This window comes from Cololabis saira, chromosome 23 (genome assembly GCF_033807715.1).
Source record: "Cololabis saira isolate AMF1-May2022 chromosome 23, fColSai1.1, whole genome shotgun sequence".
NCBI classification, from domain to species: domain Eukaryota; kingdom Metazoa; phylum Chordata; class Actinopteri; order Beloniformes; family Belonidae; genus Cololabis; species Cololabis saira.
Window position 1 is genome coordinate 17,869,140 of NC_084609.1, and position 19,281 is coordinate 17,888,420.

Sequence of the window (19,281 nt, forward strand, 5' to 3'; positions counted from 1 at the left end):
CACATTTTGTATATATAAAAATTAAAGTGAAGTTGAGTAAAATCTCGTTTCTACGGAAGAGTATTAGGGCCATGCAAGAGAAAAAAAATTAGAGAGTGGAAGATTTTTTTTATTGTGCACTTCGAGAAAAAAGTCGTAATGTGAATAAAGTCAACATTTTGCCTTTTTTCTTCAGCATTTCAACTTGTATTTTTCTCCTGCCTGGCCCAATACTCTTCCGTAGTTCCTTCTTCGAAATAGAATAGAATAGTTGTTTGCACAATCGCTTTAAAGTCTGATAATAATTCCATGCTGATGTGCCAAAAGGTGTATTTCCTTATTTGTGAAACCGATACCAAAATATAACTTCACAAGATGCTCAATATTCCTCATTTTAACACAGGGAGAAGACTGCTCAGAGTTCTCATAAATTACGACTTTATTCTCGTAATATTACGACTTTATTCCTCGTAATTTTACGACTTTATTCTCGTAATATTACGACTTTATTCTCGTAATTTTATGACTTTATTCTCGTAATATTACGACTTTATTCTCGTAATTTTACAACTTCATTCTCGTAATATTACGACTTTATTCTCGTAATATTACGACTTTATTCTCATAACTTTACGACTTAATTCTCGTAATATTACGACTTTATTCTCGTAATTTTACGACTTTATTCTCGTAATTTCCTCTTTTTTTGTCTTAGTTTGGCCCTAATACTCCGTCGTACGTTTCAGTGGTTTTATCGAGTTTTTCTTTTCAGATTTGTGCCAAAGTTAAACAACCAAACATTAGACAATTATTGTATATATATTCTTTACATATACTTTATATTCACAATCATATGCTGTAACAATGCACCTTTCAATAACCATGTCTACCTCATACTGCTGCACCTTTCACTTAAAAAAAAAAGTATATGTTAATAAGAGCTGTCATTTGTCTATTTACTCTACAGTGAGAAAAAATAACCGAGTCAAATTCCCTGTCTTGTTTGACCTGACTTGGCCAAATAAACATGATTCTGATTCTGATTATTTTAGAGCGACATGATAAAACAATATTTCGCCAATTGTTATAAATAGAGACTTTTTTATTGTCTCCTATAAAGAAACAAACCACTTACTTTGAATCTATTGTGTAATGAAGACTTGTTTTAATCAGGGTTAATGACAATGAAATAATATCAGCTCTATGTAGATGTTGTTTATTTTTGTTTTGTTTTTGTTTTTTTCAATTTTGCTTATTCACTTCACCAGAATATGATATAGTTCTACTGTAAATAATCACAAGATAATTTTTTTTCGTTTAAACTCTTGACTATCTGGGACTTTCATTAACCTCCCTGATACGTGTATATGTTTAACCCTGATGTTCCCCCATGTTTATTAGTATATTTTAAAGTGTATATGCACTCACCTGCCACTTGAACCTGGTGTACCAGGTGAGCGTACAGACATGAGAGCGTGTGTCAGAGCACGTCTTCCCATGTAAATGTGCAACAGAGAGAGGCAGTATGATTGGAGTAGCTTTTGCTGAGGCCTGTGGAGTGTGGCAGAGTAGCTTAGAGCTAGGAAAAAGGAAGGAGGAGCTGATGAGAAAGACAGCAGTATGAAAGAGGCAAAAGCGATCAGGTGAGGATAAAGGACAACGAGAGATGCTGCAGAAAAAAGCCGTCTACATGGAAAAGGGAAGCTACACACAACTGACAGAAACTCTCCTCTCTACCACCGCTCCCTCTCATCCTCAATGTTATTTCTAAAAAAAGAAATAAAGGGAAGGAAGAAAAATGAGGGCTTATATAAAATATAAATCAGAACAGAATGTTTTGAAAATCATTTAAACCATAAATGTAACCAAAAATACAACAAAAACAACAAAGAAAATGTTTTAAACAGAGTTTTTTTTAATATACGGTATGCTCATATTAAATTAATGGTTGCCACTCTGTTTTAGCAAGTTTTGATAACAGCAACAACAGTGTACTTACCGCTTTTAAAAACTGGATAATATTTTAAAACCACTCTGTGAATGAGTTATCGTTTATCAGTTTAGCAAAACTGCAAATAGAATTCCAAATAAAACTGGAATGAATTAGAAATTTCTCATTTACACTCAATAATCGCAATAATGGTAGTTAAATATTTAGAGAATCCATAAATAGTTTGCAAATAACAAACCAAATGGTATGAAAGGGCTCTGATCTTTGGGCTCCCAGGCTGCGCTGCGTTAAAAACAAACACAACTTTCCTCTGTAAATGGCTGAATGGCCTCATAAAACCTTTGAAGAAAACAAGTGAGCAGAGTTTATTGCATCAACAAACTCAAGTTGGAAAATTCTCATGCAAAGAAAAACCAGAGCGGGACAGAGAAACGCAAAATGCCGAAATAATTGCACCGTCATGGGGTTCTATCACAATCATGATAACTTTGTGGGCGATTATTTGTCATTCAAATAATTCTAATTCACAAATGAATTAGTCAGAATTGGTCATTTTTATGCAGCTATTATGGCATAAGCCTAAATTAATAAAAAAAATATGCTCAACTTTCCCAGAGATAAGATCTACTTATTCAAAATTAATTCAGAAACATTAAAATATAATGTCTTCTTGCTTCTTACGCTTTCTAAACAAAATAATAAACCTGGCACATGTTCATCAATCGCTCCATCAAACCATGAGATATTTAGAGGTTTTTTAACCAACTGTTTTCATGCAGAAGAGGTTTTCCAACTTCTTTGAAATACCCTGCTGACAGTACATTTAAATAATCATACTTTTTTCTTAAATCGAAACTATAGGAAAATGGAACTATTGAAACTAAACAAAGAATGGTTTTGTGTGCGTGTTAGTCCAAAGAGGAAGTTTGATTCCCATTTCTCTCTAAACTGCTCTTGCACACTTTATTTCCACACACCTCTTCCAGAAAGTTCAGACTGGTGGATTTGATGAATTAGAAGGTTAAAATACTGACAAATTATATCTAGCTGTTTACATAAGCTGAAAACATTTAGACGGAGTGCTCAAATTCTTTTGCTTGGCTGCTACAGTGAATTGTTTAATCTATTAAAGCTTTTTTTGAACGGGGCTTGTTAATACATTGTCGATATTGTACAGTGGGTCTAATTATGAGAAAATTTACGCATCTATCTATCTAGTTGTAGTATATATATATATATATATATATATATATATATATATATATATATATATATATATATATATATATATATATATATATATATATATATATATATATATATATATATATATATATATAAAATAGACGTATCCAATGTGCCCTAAAGATATCCTGCATGCAGAGGTCTACATGCATAGTCTTCAAACGCGTGACTCCTCTTTTATCATATATTCTGTACCTTCATCAAGGGCAAAAACAAAGCAGTGAACTGCACTGTCCCCTGTGGCTGCCAACACCTATGTCCTTGGTATTCAGGCGCAGACTGCATCATGCATTTTCAAAAATAGCAGTCCTGACATGAATACCAAGCTTTATAATGATATTGCAAAAACCTTGACTTATAAACAGAGAGGGAGATTAACACCAATTCGCTGTGATAAGTGCCTGAATTACGACCAGGGTTGGTCTGCTGGACTTAACCTCCTGAGATTAAATCGAGGTGCTGACAGAAACTAATTTGATCATAAACTATAATGTGTTTTCCCTGACATGAATGTTCTGTTATAGTAAATGGTCTCTGTATATGGATGTTGGCCGTGGACGCAGTTAGTTCCCTTCACAAATTCATTTTTCCCGACTTCAAAACCGAAATTGAAAACTATTACTCAGACCTAAATAAAACCATCCAGACTGCGTTTTGTGTCTGCACTTATTAGCCAACTTCAACAGCAAAAGTCTCTTTATCTGCAGTTTCACCTGATGCTGCTGTTCGCAATTTTCTATCCGTACAGCACAATGATCACAGACAGGACAGATAAAAGAAGGGATGAGGTAACCTAAAATGGAAACAAAGGCTTTAAAAAGGAGGACATGAAACAGGCCGACAGGTCTGTATGTGCCTCAACAGCAGAAGCTAAGTTTCCCTCTGCATGATCAGCCTCGCTGTGTGTGTGTGTGTGTGTGTGTGTGTGTGTGTGTGTGTGTGTGTGTGTGTGTGTGTGTGTGTGTGTGTGTGTGTGTGTGTGTGTGTGTGTGTGTGTGTGTGTGTGTGTGTGTGTGTGTGTGTGTGTGTGTGTGTGTGTGTGTGTGTGCGCGCGCGCACTGCTGTGGCGTGTCAGACCCCTCTTAGAAAACCCGCTGGGCCCTAGCTGGCACTCACACTGAGTGAGAGAGAAGAGACAGCAGTGGATGGATAGATGAGGGGAAGGAGAGGAGAAATGAGAGAATGAGGAAGAGGAGGGGAGAAGAGGAGGCATCAGTGTGTTAGAAGGAGGTTTCTAAAATCGGCTAGAAAGTGCAAGAAAGAATAGAGATGTTGAAACAGAGGTGAGGGCATGATGATGGGATTTAGCAGGTTTCGGTTTATAGATGTGAGACCTCCCGTAAGTGTTGCAGACCTCCCTAAGTTTCTACTTGTGTGTGTGTGTGTGTGTGTGTCTTGTGCCTGGGCTGTGTAACTTTTATATGTCTGTGTTTGATGATTCAGGGCATAGCTCTAAATGGGTAATTGCGCACCTCAACAACACGCTTCATCTGCAGCCACACTAATCGCTGGTTGCCAAGGTTACGTCGGCGTGTGTCAACATGCCCCCCCCCAACTGAAGGTTAACACCTTCCTGAATTGATATTACCACAACTCTGGTTATTCTTTTTCTCTTTATTACAAACCCAAAACACATAAAGAGTGTACGCACACAGCAGCGTGTGAAAGAGAAAGCGGACAGAAACAATGACGCCGGTGCCCTGACGTTGCACCCACACATGCCCGCTCACTGTACACGCCGCACGATGAATCTTTAATGTGCCCTCAGGTGTTTTCTTGCTTCACCCAGTACTGTACTGAAATGTGGTCTCTGCATGTGTATTTGTGTATGTTGGTGTGTGTTATGCATCTGCTCTAAAAATACCTACTTACCACTTACATTATTCAGCCTTGCACAATGTCACGGTTTACGTAATCACATAATAACAAAGAAATAACACTATTTTTGTTGTACTGATTTGCTGGGGTACAAAAAGCAGGCTAATTAATGTCAAAGTGTGTGATGTTGGTCAACACCGCAAAAAGTGGTAATTTTACAATGAAAGACTAAATAACAGCTGCTCTTTTCAGGGTGTGTTATTTGGTTTCAAATTGCTACCCTGCCAGCAATGCAGAACTGAAAAAGGAGCTTCGTACCATCTTGTGAACAATGTTTGATTATATTCAATTTGAATCTTCAACCAAACATAGTGTGCAAACAATGTGGAAATTGGTCAGTGACTAAAAAAGCAAACTCTGCCAATTCTAACTTGAAAATCAGTCATCTATTACCTATTTAACTGACCAATGAGGGTTGGGTTGTCATAGCAGCAACCAGAATGGAAGTGAAGCAGTGCAGTTGTCTTCAGCTTAGTCCGTTTCTGTTATTGCATGTCTGACCAGGGTGCAGGAGTTTTAGAGCCTGACAGCAGCAGGTAGAAACGGCCCCCTGTATCGTTTCTCCATTCATTCCTGGTGTAAGACACGGAAAAAGTGCACCTCTAGTGGGACAAAGTGGTATTACAAGACAGGCTGGTCCATCCCCGCTCATTAGCACAATGTTGTCAGGGGCTGTTAGCTGAACTCAACAGATGTTTATGGCCCCATGCAGTCAGATGTGCTACTGCTAGAGTGACTTCAGAGACATGCATATGAAGAAAAGTAGTTTTTTTTGTAAAAATAAGTTTTAATTTTATTCAAAATCTTTCTGTCTCACTATCAAACCCAGCAGAGATTCCTTTAAGAACCTCAGCAAATGGTAACTGAGCAAAAAAAAAAGAGGTAATCATGAACATCTCGTGTCCAGCAACTTTATTAAAACCATGTTCAGTCAAGACTTCAGTTTGGCATACCATAATCATCTAATAAGGCTACAGCCGATGAATTCAGACAACACTTTGACACCGAACTCAAAGATGCCAAAAGATGGACACCCTTGCTATCGGTATGGGTTATTGGATGTAACTCCACTGCTGTGGCTGCTTGTGAGCCCTGTACTGAGGAGAGGCAGTGCAAGAGGATTCACCATTTTCCACAGATTTGATATTCCCATGAATGGAATGCAGCGGCATTCCAGATCGACTTGTACCCAGATTACTGTATAAATGGAACCATGTGTGTGTCTGCAAATTCTTAGTCTGTGTTTACAACCGGATGCAGGAACCATAGATTGGCCCCTTCAGCTTCTGGGGAGCAACGGCCAATGATTCCTGGCTGAAGAGCAGCCCTCTGATATCCAGATAACAGAGAAGGAATATCAAGGCCAACACATCCCCCTCTGTGCTCCGACTTTAGTTTGAAAAAAGACACATTTCAAAGAGGCTAATCAAGAACTAAATCAATTTTCAGACACTTGAGAGAGTAAAAAAGGGATGTCAGCTAAATAACAGCAACTATATAGTTGAAAAGATGAAGAAAAAAACACAGCATTTGGGGGACCTAAGTAAGAAAGTTCAACGTGCAAAATGTAGAAATGGGAAGGGAAGTTGGACACGAAGGAGACACACGGAAGACACTGCCAGGAGGTGCATGTCTCAGTCTTTCATCCCGCTCCATCTATCCCCACTTTCTTTCTCTTTGTTCACTTTCTCTTCGATCTCTGACAGCTCGTCTGTGCTCCCGTCTCGCCACAGTGCCTCAAAGGCTGTGTGTGTGTGCGTGCTTGTACATGTACGCGTGTGTTATGCACTGCAGCCATCCTCCCATTTTTGCACCACACACTCTGCCTTGGTGTGTGTGTGTGTGTGTGTGTGTGTGTGTGTGTGTGTGTGTGTGTGTGTGTGTGTGTGTGTGTGTGTGTGTGTGTGTGTGTGTGTGTGTGTGTGTGTGTGTGTCCTCAACAATGCTCGCCGTTTCTGCCAGCTCTGCAGTCTGACATAGGAGATTTTTCAGCCGTCTGCTCTTTCTCTCCCTCTCTCTCTCTCTCTCCCTCAGTACTCAGCATTTTGGCATTTTCTCAATGCACTCTGTCATCTGTTGGCATGAAAAGGCTGCATATTGTTGTGTGTGCTTGTTTGTGTGCATGTGTGTTTGCTAGTCTGGCTGGAATTTGCTCCGTCTCTCGTCTGTGTTTGTGCGGCGAGCCATGAAGGTGGTAAACAGCTAATTTTCAGTCATAGAAATTTCACTCGGCAGGTCTTTTGATGTGGACATAAACAGGACGTTAGCAGAGTGGCGGGCAAGAATCTTTCAAGTCCTCTGAGTCCTCTTCCAAGATGAATGATTATCCGATAAGTTATCCAGCAACACTTAAATACATTTTCATTGCTCTTTTATTTGGCTCTTGCATGTGTCATAAACCTGGGAAGAGGCGAAAGAGTTTCACAGATACGCAAAATATTATTAGGTTTGGTGAGCTCACAAGTTAAGCAAATACCACACAAGGTGGTGGAATAAAAAGCCAAATTGGTTTGTTTGACTAACACATGTCTGTGTCAAAATACATTTTGAGATTTTATCTTGAGATTGTTCACAGGCATCGAAACATTTGTATAAACATTAGGCAGCGGTGACGCACCAACAGTGGATGGATGTTCTGCCAGATCTTTCAACTCTCCAGATGCATGTCACGCTGAGCGATTTAAGATAACCAAAGCTATTCAAGGCCAGTCTATCTAAATACAAAAAGCAGCTCAGACTACAAACCCATCTTCAATTTTCTTTTATCTTCAAAACAAATCTGGAAAAAAAATACTTCTCTCATGTCATTACGCTAGCCTAATTTTAGAGATTTATTAAGATTTCCTACATATTCTCCACAAAGTCCAAATTTTTGCGTGATATTTTTTGTGTTCTGTGGGTTTTTTTGGTGTTTGGTAATACAACATGAAAGGGTTGCAGTTATGACATGGATAAAACAAAGTACAGTGGTCCTAAAGTGCAAAGCGCAACAACAACAAGCGTCGACAAGAGATTTTAGAAAACACCAGAGATTAAAGAACATAAAACAAAACATTTAATGTAGTGTGAGGACTAAAGCAAATTTATGGTTCTAGGAACCACGTACAGGCCCAACGTTGTTGCCTTTTACAACTTGTCATTCGCGTCTCTGTAGTAACACCACCAAGCACAAGGTGGCGGTGCAGGCCCTTCTCTGCAGAGCTGAGCAACAGTCATTTTTACTTACATTGCACTAATCTGTCCTTTTTCTACTTGGCTTGAAAACTACAAGGAAAAAGTATGAGTGGGAAATACATGAAAGGAAATACCAAGTGGACGGATCACATTTGTTGTTATCTGTGTCATACCAACGCGTGGTGACCGTAGACTGTAAATATTACTGGACCAACAATCCTGTGACGTCTCCCTGAGGTTTTCGGAAGATTTTCCCCCGTACTGCGTCATCTTTCAAATTGACGGAGCAAACAGGCCTGGGAAGCTGGCTGGAACACACCCACCTTATGTCAATCAAAGTTACCGTGGCTACCGGCTCTTTCAGCTGATCAGCACCGGAGGAGTTGAGAAGCTGCCAGCAGGCGTTTACAGCAGAATATCCAGTTTCAGATGTAATTTCATTGGTGAAATATAGTTCATACAAACTGCAGATTGTTTGGCCATGCTTCGTAGCATGACGATGACTGATGAGGAAGTGTAATGGCTAGCCATGGGCCGAGTCAACTGCTAATCAAAAGTCTACTCCACATATTTAAATAAATGTATCGCTCAATTTAAATTCGCCTGACTTGGTGCAAAATATTGCCCTTCCCAGAGTTGTGATGGATGTGAAATGTGAAACTATGGAGACCAAAACTGTTTTTTGCACCAGACTGTGTATAAGTTTATTTCTGCTGTGCAGTTGGACATTTTAACATAGAGGTAGAGGAGATTGACTCATTTTTGCAGGCAACCCCTACTGGTCAGTAGGGAGAACTGCAACATTTGTACCGTCCGGGTTGGCTTCAACCCGGAAGTAAGATGCTCATCCCTTCATAGCCACATTTCTGGAGATGTGCATGGCAGGCTCTGGCAAAGGTTACCACATAGATTCAATGGAGAAATACGGATTAGGCTTAAATCAGGCTTTGGACATTAACATTACCTTAAATCGTCCCCTTTAAAGTGGCAGACATGTTTATTGTTGTGTGTTTTCTGACCTGGCACCATTGAAGATTTTTAACAGATTTGCAGGCCAGAGGAGTAAATTCAGGGACAAGCAGGAAATCAGGCCAGACCAGCCATTTCATCTGCATGTGTTTACCCGCACTAATGCTGCAATATTTGGATAAAACATCTCTGTTCTACACCTCCAAAGGGTGGAGAAGTTGATTTTGACATTCACTTGCTCCCTGGAGGAAGTGAGGAAGTGATGACTGATAGAAAGCGCAAATGTATAAATAAATAAAAGTGTGTGTGTGTGTGTGTGCTGCAGAGTGCTTGTCTTTGAATTACTTGCACGCCTTTTTATCATTTTCTGTGTGAACGTTGTTTAGACGTGTTTGGGTGAGTGTGTGTTTGTGTAATTGTGTTAATTTCTCCAGGGGGCGGGATTAGGAGACTAGCATGGTTCAGAACTTCGGAGCATGGAGGAAATCCTCGGCTGTGGCCCGGGCACGATAGCTCCTCTCTCAGTTCCCGGGGATCCAGCTTCAAGATTCCAGTGTGACAACAAAAAAAGAAGCTTTCTATGCTCAGCCATTTCCTCTGAAATGTCAAACATAACAGGCCAATGGCACCGTCACTATTTAAATTTAACCTGGTATCAAATGCATGATGTAAGAATGTTACGTGACCTCTTAGACCCCATTACTCCGTTATTTAACCTGCAGTTGAAGCTTTACTTGATCTCAACTGTTGTGTCCACTTTCTTTGTGTTTGCTTTGATGCAAGGAGACGTGTATCCCACCCTGCACTCTAACTTTGTTAATATTTAGCCTCATTTAGACCCTCATGCAGGCTGCTACCTCTAAATTAAAGACCAACAGAAAAATACATATGTGGAGTTTATCAATTATTCATCAGGATCATTCCACAACCCCGAAGCAGACACACACACACACACACACACACACACGTACATGTCTGTACTCTTTGTTAATGTTAATTTAATGAAATGAATTGCAATATTACGTCTCAGATTGTATTAGCCCATCAAGGCTATTCCAGTGTGCTTTCATGTCCTGCCAGTCTGTGCAACTTAACGTGAACTTCAGTCCTGAGTCCCACTGGATGAGCTGCTGCGTATCACAGTCATCCTCATCAATGCGGCCGGGCCCCCCCAGAAGCACCAAAGCCCATTTCAGAAAAGTCTCAGAAGCCGCCGTCCACTCTGTTCCACTCAAGATAGTTTTAAAAGTAATTTTGCTACTTAAGCGCAGCTAAGCCTCATCAATTTACACCCAGCAGAGCGAACTGGCAGGACGTCAAGCAGGAGAACGTGATGTTTCTGTCATAGCTGCTTAGTCTTGTGTTTTGTTAATCGCTTATCTCAAGTGTCTTTGTTGGCTGAACTTCTGTCTTTCCCCCTTTTTAAAAAAAAAAAACAACATTTATTCTGTCCTCGTTAATTTCACCTGTTTCTTTTTGCCAACATACCTTTTTCCACCGTGAGTTTTTGACCTGAAATGCACAGGTGTATTAGTGATGGCCACATTCCACTGGGGGGGGGGCAGCTGCTGTTCATGCTGGCGTGCAACCATTGTTTACTGGTACACTAAAGGGAATTGAGCCATTAATGTTATTAATGCCACCTGTGCTTATCCTGCTGTCTGCTGTGAAAGAAGATCTATGAGTTTCCAGTGTCCTCTTCACCTGTTTCATAAGCCTGGTCGTCCACCTGTGTCCTGGATACGTGTCCTCTCTTGCTTTTTCTAGTTTGAGCTTTTCCTTCATTGCTTTTCCGAGTCTTGCAGTTCCCCTCCTTGGATTAATATTCATCTCTTGTTGGACTTTTGTTGAACTTTTAATTTCCTGGACATTTCGTCCATTTTAGTTGTTACTTTTTTTGTGATATACTCTTTCAGCACCTCCCCAGTATGTTTTATTAAAGTTTAATCTTGCTCATGCATTGTGCCCGTCTGCCTGATGTCCTGCATTTGGATCCTCTTTCCTGAACTAAAAAAAAAAAAAAACACAAAGAAAAGAAAAGCGTGTCCCTCTTGGCTTACACTTTTACTTTGAGCTTGATGAAGGCAGCTCTCCTTTTACAGCCACTTCCTTTAGAGGGACATGTACTGTAGTATTTACAGTACTGGAGATACATGCAGTACTGTAAATACTGCTGTACTTACAGTAATGGAGCTACATCCATGAGCTGCTGCTTTTGTTCACTTAAGAATAGGTTTGCAAAAGATGATGACAAAACATACACGATGTAACTTGTCACAGAGCATGTCGTATTGATACGTGTCCTGAAACGTGACTGTGGACCCAAAATGAATGAAAGTGAATGTGAAACGAATGATTTCCAGCTTTAATTTTAAAAAAAAAGGTCCAGATCTGGAAGCCGGAGGGATGGTGTTGGTAGAAATGTACAGGAAACCATCGTGGACCACTGCATGATAGAAATACCTTATTCCAGCTAACTGCTTGAAGAGTCCTGGGACCTGTGCTACAAAGTAGGTTCAACTCTGGGTTTTCAGTGTATCACCATGGCAACTTGTGGTGGAAACCTAATCTGCTTCAGAGCAGTTTAAGAGATAAGAGATCAACGTGTGTAAAAGCACTGTCTCACAACCCATCGGCTCTTAGAAAATAAATGAATTATAGAAAAAAGGAGCTTTTTTTCTTCCACCTCTCAAGAGATATATCTCTGCAGGAAGAAATGCTCCTGCCACCTAAAACAAAGCTGATTACGCTAAAGCTTACCTAAAAGATTAGTCCAAAGCTAAGTTCCTTGATATCTTCTCATACGTCAAAGGGCTGTGAGTCTGTGGTCATACTCATACAAAATTGCAGCAAATGGTGTATAATACTGTATTTTTATCATCACATTCATCTTATTGAATTGTTTTAATCGCTTGAGTTAAAACCCTCTTGATTTAGCATTTTTCAACTGTGATGACAGAAAATCAAGTCATACTTTGACAACAGGCCCATTGCAAATCAGTGTTGCAGCTGACAGAATAAGGCTGAAATCTTTCACACGTGGAGACGTGGCGACAGAATTAACTCTATAACAAATACAATCAGAAATGATAATATCACTTTCACACTGACTCAGACAAAAGTGTGAGATGAGTTGAGAGAAGAAGGAGGACAGAGCTCTGTCGTGGAGTGACAGAACAAAGCAGAGGGATGCAGGAAAAACAGATGGTGACACAAAGCAGGGAGAAGTGTGAGAACGAGCGAGAAAGAGACAGAAAAACTGCAGAGGAGAAGTATAAAGGCGATATATTTAGAGGGAAAGAAGAGAGAGAGAGAGTTTTAGCCTCCCAGCTAGAGGCATGACTCATCTTCTGCCAGCTGACAGAAGGATGGATGGAGACGGGGGGGGGGGGGGGGGGGGGGGGGGGGGGGCCGGTGGAGAGGATGGACGGAGTCTGGGACAGGGAGAAAGAGGAGAAGAAGAGGGGAGGCATGACGGAGCCGGGAAACAGAGAGAAGTGAGGGAACAGGAGCAATGAAGGGTGAAAAATAGAATAAAAGAGGATGGACTTCCTCCGGCTATCATGCATGTAACCACACATGTATACAAGGAAAAAAAGCAAAGAGACAGATTTAAAGCCCAAAGCCTCTCCAAAGTTGCTTCCAAGCCCCACTGCATGTCCCTCAGGGTGTGTGAGTGAGAGCATGATATAAGCAGTGAATGTGGTAGTTTGCTGCTGAACATGTGTGCATGATTGCCTGTAGAAGTGGAGTGTGTATCTCTAACAGATAATAAAAGGGACATAAGGTGTTTCAATGATTGAAAGTGAAATAGGATGCTTGAGGTCAAAATGAATTCTTGGAAGAAAAAAAAAAAAAGGGCCCATTTTGTGTAATTGTTGGCCTCAGTTTTGACCGATCGTTGCACGAACAAAATTTGTTGCTGTGGATCCCGTAGATGCTCGAGTCACCGGGGGGGGGGGGGGGGGGGGGGGGGGGGGTAGGTGTCCCAGTGATATTTAGATTCATACAATCATTTCACATGTCCACTTAAACGTAAACAGTTAAAAGCCGAAACATCGGCTCCACTTTTTGGAAATAGAGTTGTATGATCCCATCACAAACAAACACTTTTGTCTCTAAATAATCAGCATTTGTATCAGGGTCTTTCTCCTAACCGTTGCTTATAATGAAATATTGTAATATGATGTTATATGAGAGGTGCAACTTGAGTATCTCACACTGACGTCTTGCACCTTTTACTTGCATAACAGATCTGAACACATGCCAAAAGATTTGATGAATCAAATTGGTTAAATAAAAAGAGAAAAAGAACTGCATCAACATTGCAGAGATCTGTCCAAACGCAGCACTCGTCGTGACAGGATAGATACACCATCTCATCTAGACGAGCCTCAGGTCCAGTCTCTTTCAGAGCAGGTGAATTACTTTCATACACCACATACTTTGGAGAAACAAGATTATAAACTGTCACGCAGATTAAAATGCTCTGTCTCTTGTACAGAGCAGGGCCGAGGACCGAGCATCCCTTCCCCTTTCAGACTCCGTCAGTTGACAGCAGCTGGTTTCCCTGCAGGAGAAACCTGACTGGTTCTCGTGTTGGAGTCTGGCACTGGAGGCAATAAAAGAGAGACTGGTGTTAATCCAGAGAGGAGCTGCCGGCTTTCTCAGGCATTGCTTCATGTTGCATGGCTATTGCTCATATCCTCCAGGGACATGTCCCCCCCCCCTCCCTCCTCCACCCCTTTCTGCTTCTCTCTGTCTTTCATTTGGACACTCCCTCTTTCTTTCACCCTCTCCTTTTCCCCTCCCACTCCTTTCTTGATCTCACTTTGTCCAAGTTGTGCCTCTGTGCCCTCACCCCACCCTGTTTCTTTTTACCCTCTTTTCCTTTCCTCTTGTCTGGACTGTGGCTGAACTGCTCCTCCTTGTGTCTCAACGGGAGCATCACAAGTTGGCAGTAAACCAACTACAAAGTCACATTATTGTTGCCAAATCATGTGCTATACTGTATTTCTGACGCTGCAGAATAGGGTTAGTCTCTTTTTAAAAATATATTTAACATTATATATATATATATATATATATATATATATATATATATATATATATATATATATATATATATATATATATATATATATATATATATATATATATATATATATATATATATATACATACATACATACATACATATACATATGTATGTATGTATATATATGTAAGTAAGACTTCAGATCAGTCAGGAACACATTAAACATTTTTTCTAGATTAAGAGTTTTGCAGTATATCTACGCAGTATTGTCATTTTAAATTAATTAGTATCATCTAACACTATAAAGCAACAGTAGAGAGTGGTGCAATGGTCTGCCATCTGAAATCATCAACATTCGCACGGGATTAAAATTATCTGGGGACCTGCAGTGATTTGTAATAATCACGGCGGGTGTGTGTGATTTTAATCCCGTACAAATGCGCTGTGTCTGTGATTTGTTAAGTGAAAATTCCACCGCAAATGAATTACTCTATTTCAGCAAACACAGAGGTCATGAGATCATTTTAATCCCATCCAAATGCACATGTCAGTAATTCAATGATTGCATGCTGGAATCTTCTCGCCTTTTTCTGCTTCTTTTCGGGCATAATTTTGGCAATTATGGTCCATAGTGAAATATTATGTTACAAACTCGGCCTTTATCCACCACATATAGTGTAATGATCCGATATTTTTAGCTGACAAACACAAAGAAATGAATCAACATTAAGCTTCAAAAGAAACAAGAATTCCAGATCAGCAGGAAAGCGACAACAAGATGACGACACGTGTGGCTTCATCACGCAGTATGAAACTTTTTATCTTTCATCAACTATAAGTCTCTCTGACAGCACCAAATGTTTAAGGCTTTGTCAAATGTGCTGAAATCCCACTCTTCTCTGATCAGATCCTTTTTTAATGTTTAATAAAAGGTAATCTTCCTATAAAATGCAATGTCTCAACGTCACTTCCGGATCAATGTCTGTAACGGTAAAACCACATACTTCACTTATCCAGTGCGAATGCACAGAACTAAATACAGATGTGGGGGTGTAATTTCAGAATGACTGCAGGTCCAGGGGCAACTTTAGTCCAGTGTCAATAGGACAAAAACCTCTCAGTATGAACCACATTTAATTTATCAGTACATTGATCAGCGATGGTGATTATGTATATGTGCAATATATATGTAGTGTGGTTTTAGATACAGTAAAGTAACTTATTTAAATAAGTGACTTCTTTACACTTCATATTCAAAAACCCACTGTATAGCAATACTCCTTCTGACCACATGGAGGCAGCATATCTCAAGAAAGTTTATACATGTTTGTTTGGACACAAAAACAAGCCCCTCTTGTTAGAAGAAGTAATATTACAAGACTGTACCAACTCAGTAGCTCCTTTGTGAACACAGCAGCTTTTGTGGTCAAAAGAGATATTTCTACATAGGGTGACTTTACTTAAATCACTATTACCTTGAACTTTATTTGTGCTTAGTACATCTGTGCAGGAACAGCATGAAAAGTTATCTTTATGAAATGCAACATATGTTAGATAAAATTCCAGAGTTAAAACAAACACAAAGCCCAGAAATATATCTATTAAGGGAGTAAATGTGTTAAATAACTGTGAGAATTAATTAAGGATGTGTAGCCCACATCTTCTTTTTTTTAAATGTTTAATATTATATTGATTAAATATTAGACTCGGCCATGAGCTCCTTGTTTTAATGAAGATTCAGGTTTCTGTTACATTTTGCTCATTTCATGTTAAATTCTCTAAAAGTCTGCTGTCGTTTGTTTTGAATAAAGGGTAACTTAAAGAAGCAAATGTTTCAACCTACCGGTACACTTTTTTTGGCTTTTGGCTTTTTGTTTTTCTTTGTTTTGGTTTCATTGTTATATACATGTCCGTACTGTCAGGAAATGGTGGAGTAGGACCCAGATGCAGAGTTCCAAAAATAGTGATTTATTTTACTTAAATAAAAGAAAAGCGCTGCTTAGCAGGATTGAAAAACAAGAGCTTAACATAAATCAAGACTACAAAAACCTGACATGAAAACACGGAGGGAGGAAACAGTACGGACGAGCAGGGAGCAAGGGAAGGAAGGACAAGACAGAACTGAAATACAAAGACACGGGTTTCAAAATAAAACAGGAACTGACAAAACCGTGACACGTACAGAGCCTTGTGACTGAAATAAATAAACTAAACTAAACCAATAATATTGAATTCCCCATTTTCATTTTAAAAGTGAACTGATAATCAGGGAATTCATTCAGGTAGCTTTGCTAGCATGAATGTGCCTAATTGTATAGTCAAAATACTCTATGTACTGCTGTAACACCAAACTAAAAAATTATGAACGTACTCATTTATTTAAAAAATAATCAATAATTTTTTTACTTACTTTTACTTTCATGCAGACAGTATAAATCCCAAACATTTAATAATTTAATCTTTTCAACTTTGTTTAATAAATTATCATATATTCATTTTTGTACTCGTGACTTTAAACACATTCCAAGGTAAAGTATGACGGGGACGATCAAGGCTAAGCAATAAAGTTAAATAATAATGATGTTATTTCAAACAGATGGGATTGAATTGATGATTTTGAAGAAGTATTCGTCTAAGATGGCGTCTGAGGGGCAAGGATGTACTCAGGATTTCCATTTTCTCAAGACGTGTGAGAATCTTTAAAAACAATGTTTTTGTGTTATATTTTCAAAGAAATATTGGGAAAAGATTCTGAATTTCCCTTTCTACAATTCCTCATTCATATCCCTTAAAGACTCTGGGGGAATCTCAGTCCCGTAAAGAGGCAGAGCCGAAGCTGGATGATGATGCAGTACCAACTCTCAGACAAATCCTGATCTTAACCGTCTCCACCATCACAGAGCAAAAACAATCTGCAAAGACATTGGAAGAGTGCCTGCAGGGTGGAAAGGGCAGAGAAGAGTGTCTGACTATATCTGTTATAGAAGAAGAAGCGTTGTGAGGTCAGAGAAGGGTTGATTAGCCGTAGGAAGACACCAGCTCTGACGAGGATTCGGGAAGAAGAGTGGAAGATGTTAAGCTTTTCTTGGGAAGTGGCAAGGGTGAAGTGGATTAAGAATGACCACATCAGAGGGCAGTTAGACACCTTGGAGGTAAAAGAAAAAAGCACCTAGATTCAGATGGTTTGGAGGCATAAAGAGGAAGAGTAGTGGTAAATTTGGTAGAAGGATGGAGCTGCCTGGTGAGAACAACCCTTCCATAAACAGCTGAATGTCAATGTTTTTATCCTGTAAGAAGATGTTATTACATGTCCATAAATAGTTGAAACGGTCATATGGTGATGGAGCAGAAACCAAGTGCTGGAGACTGAGGTGGCAGGAGCTCCAAACAATAGTATTTCATTAAACCTAAAAACCGCTGCTTAGGCAGGAATCCAAAAACTACAAACAAAATGCAAAACTTGCTGGAACCAGGAACAGCCCATAATCAGGGAGACAAACAGTACAGACCAACAGGGAGGAAAGAACGGACAAGAAAATATACACAGACTGAGGCTGATGAGACACAGGTGCAAACAATCAGGACAGATGGGAGCCAGGGGAGTCAAACTATACACAAGGATGCAGACTTTCAAAATAAAACAGGGAACAAGATCAAAACGAAAGAAGCAAGCATAATACAAATACACAAACTCAAAACCCAACCACAATAACCCTACACCACAACAGAAACAGTGCTCAAATGTATCCTGTCCATAAACGTACGCCGCTTTTGAACCTAGTCTTTTGCCTTGTCTGCAGATATTTGACACTGTCAGTCTTTTACTTGATGTCAGAGTTTGTCCATGAGCTTTTACATTGTCCTCCAGCTCAACCGGCTAGATTGGGTAGGGCCGCAGCCGTAGCCGGTGCAGCTACGCCTGGGTACCAAGCTGCAGCTGCAGCTTGGTATGGAGCTAGCAGGCTTCGTTTCAGCTCTGGCGTACTTTGTTTCAGCTGTTGCAGTAGGTAAATCTGAAAGGACACATTCAGTCATGATAAATGTAATGTAACGTGAATTAGCATCACGGCCCGTGGATCGTTCCAGGCCAGCTCAGACCTGGGCACAGTAGGGTTGCCACCCGTCCCGTAAAATACGGAATTGTCCTTTATTTGAGAAAAAAATGTTGCGTCCCGTATTGAACTAATACGGGACGCGATTTGTACCGTATTTTCATTAACTTTTACACCATATTCTAGTTGAATTATTGAAATAAATTAACCTTTACACCATATTCTAGTTGAATTATTGAAATAAATTAACTTTTACACCATATTCTAGTTGAATTATTGAAATAAATTCACTTTTACACCATATTCTAGTTGGATTATTGAAATAAATTAACTTTTACACCATATTCTTCACCTGTAGGCTATATTATACATTTGGGCTGATGTGGACATACAGTAGCATAGGAGGCTATTTCAGTTGCTAGTATGGTTGGCTGTCTGTACAGTCATGCAAGTTCAATGCTATTAAAGCACTTTAAACTTGAAATCAAAGCATTTAGTTTTTTTATATAAAAATTGTATATAAAAATAAACACATTTTTATTCAGTTTAGAAGTTTGGGGGCTTTTTTCTTTTGGCTCCTGCGCTGCTGAAATCAGGGCGTCCCTTATTTCTATTTCTGAAAGGTGGCAACCCTAGGCACAGTTAGTACTACAAACACCTCAACAAGCCATGTTATTTTTAAAATTAGAATAATTATGTTTCATCTGGATTCGTAGTCCAGGAATCAACTTACTATACTACAGCTTTTTACTATTACTATTACTACAGCTGCCAGGTTAGTTGGCTTTCTTGTTGTTTCAAACCCAGTTATTATTCCTTCTTTAGTCCCTGCCTGGCTGTAAATTTCTAACGTAATGTAAGAACTGCTGTTAGTTGTCTGATTGACTGCAATGATCCAAAGAGAGAAAATTTAAAATATATATCACTTTGGACTTTAAAAGTGTAATATTAAGATTTACATCACATGTGTTAAGTGTATTTCATTGGGTATTCTT

General features: G+C 39.4%; 1 protein-coding gene across 1 annotated transcript in view; it reads left to right on the plus strand.

The window, feature by feature from the left end:
* Window positions 1-19,281, plus strand: part of wnt5b (wingless-type MMTV integration site family, member 5b) — a 92,363-nt gene that overhangs the window by 57,912 nt on the left and 15,170 nt on the right. The gene's annotated exons all lie outside the window — the stretch shown is intronic.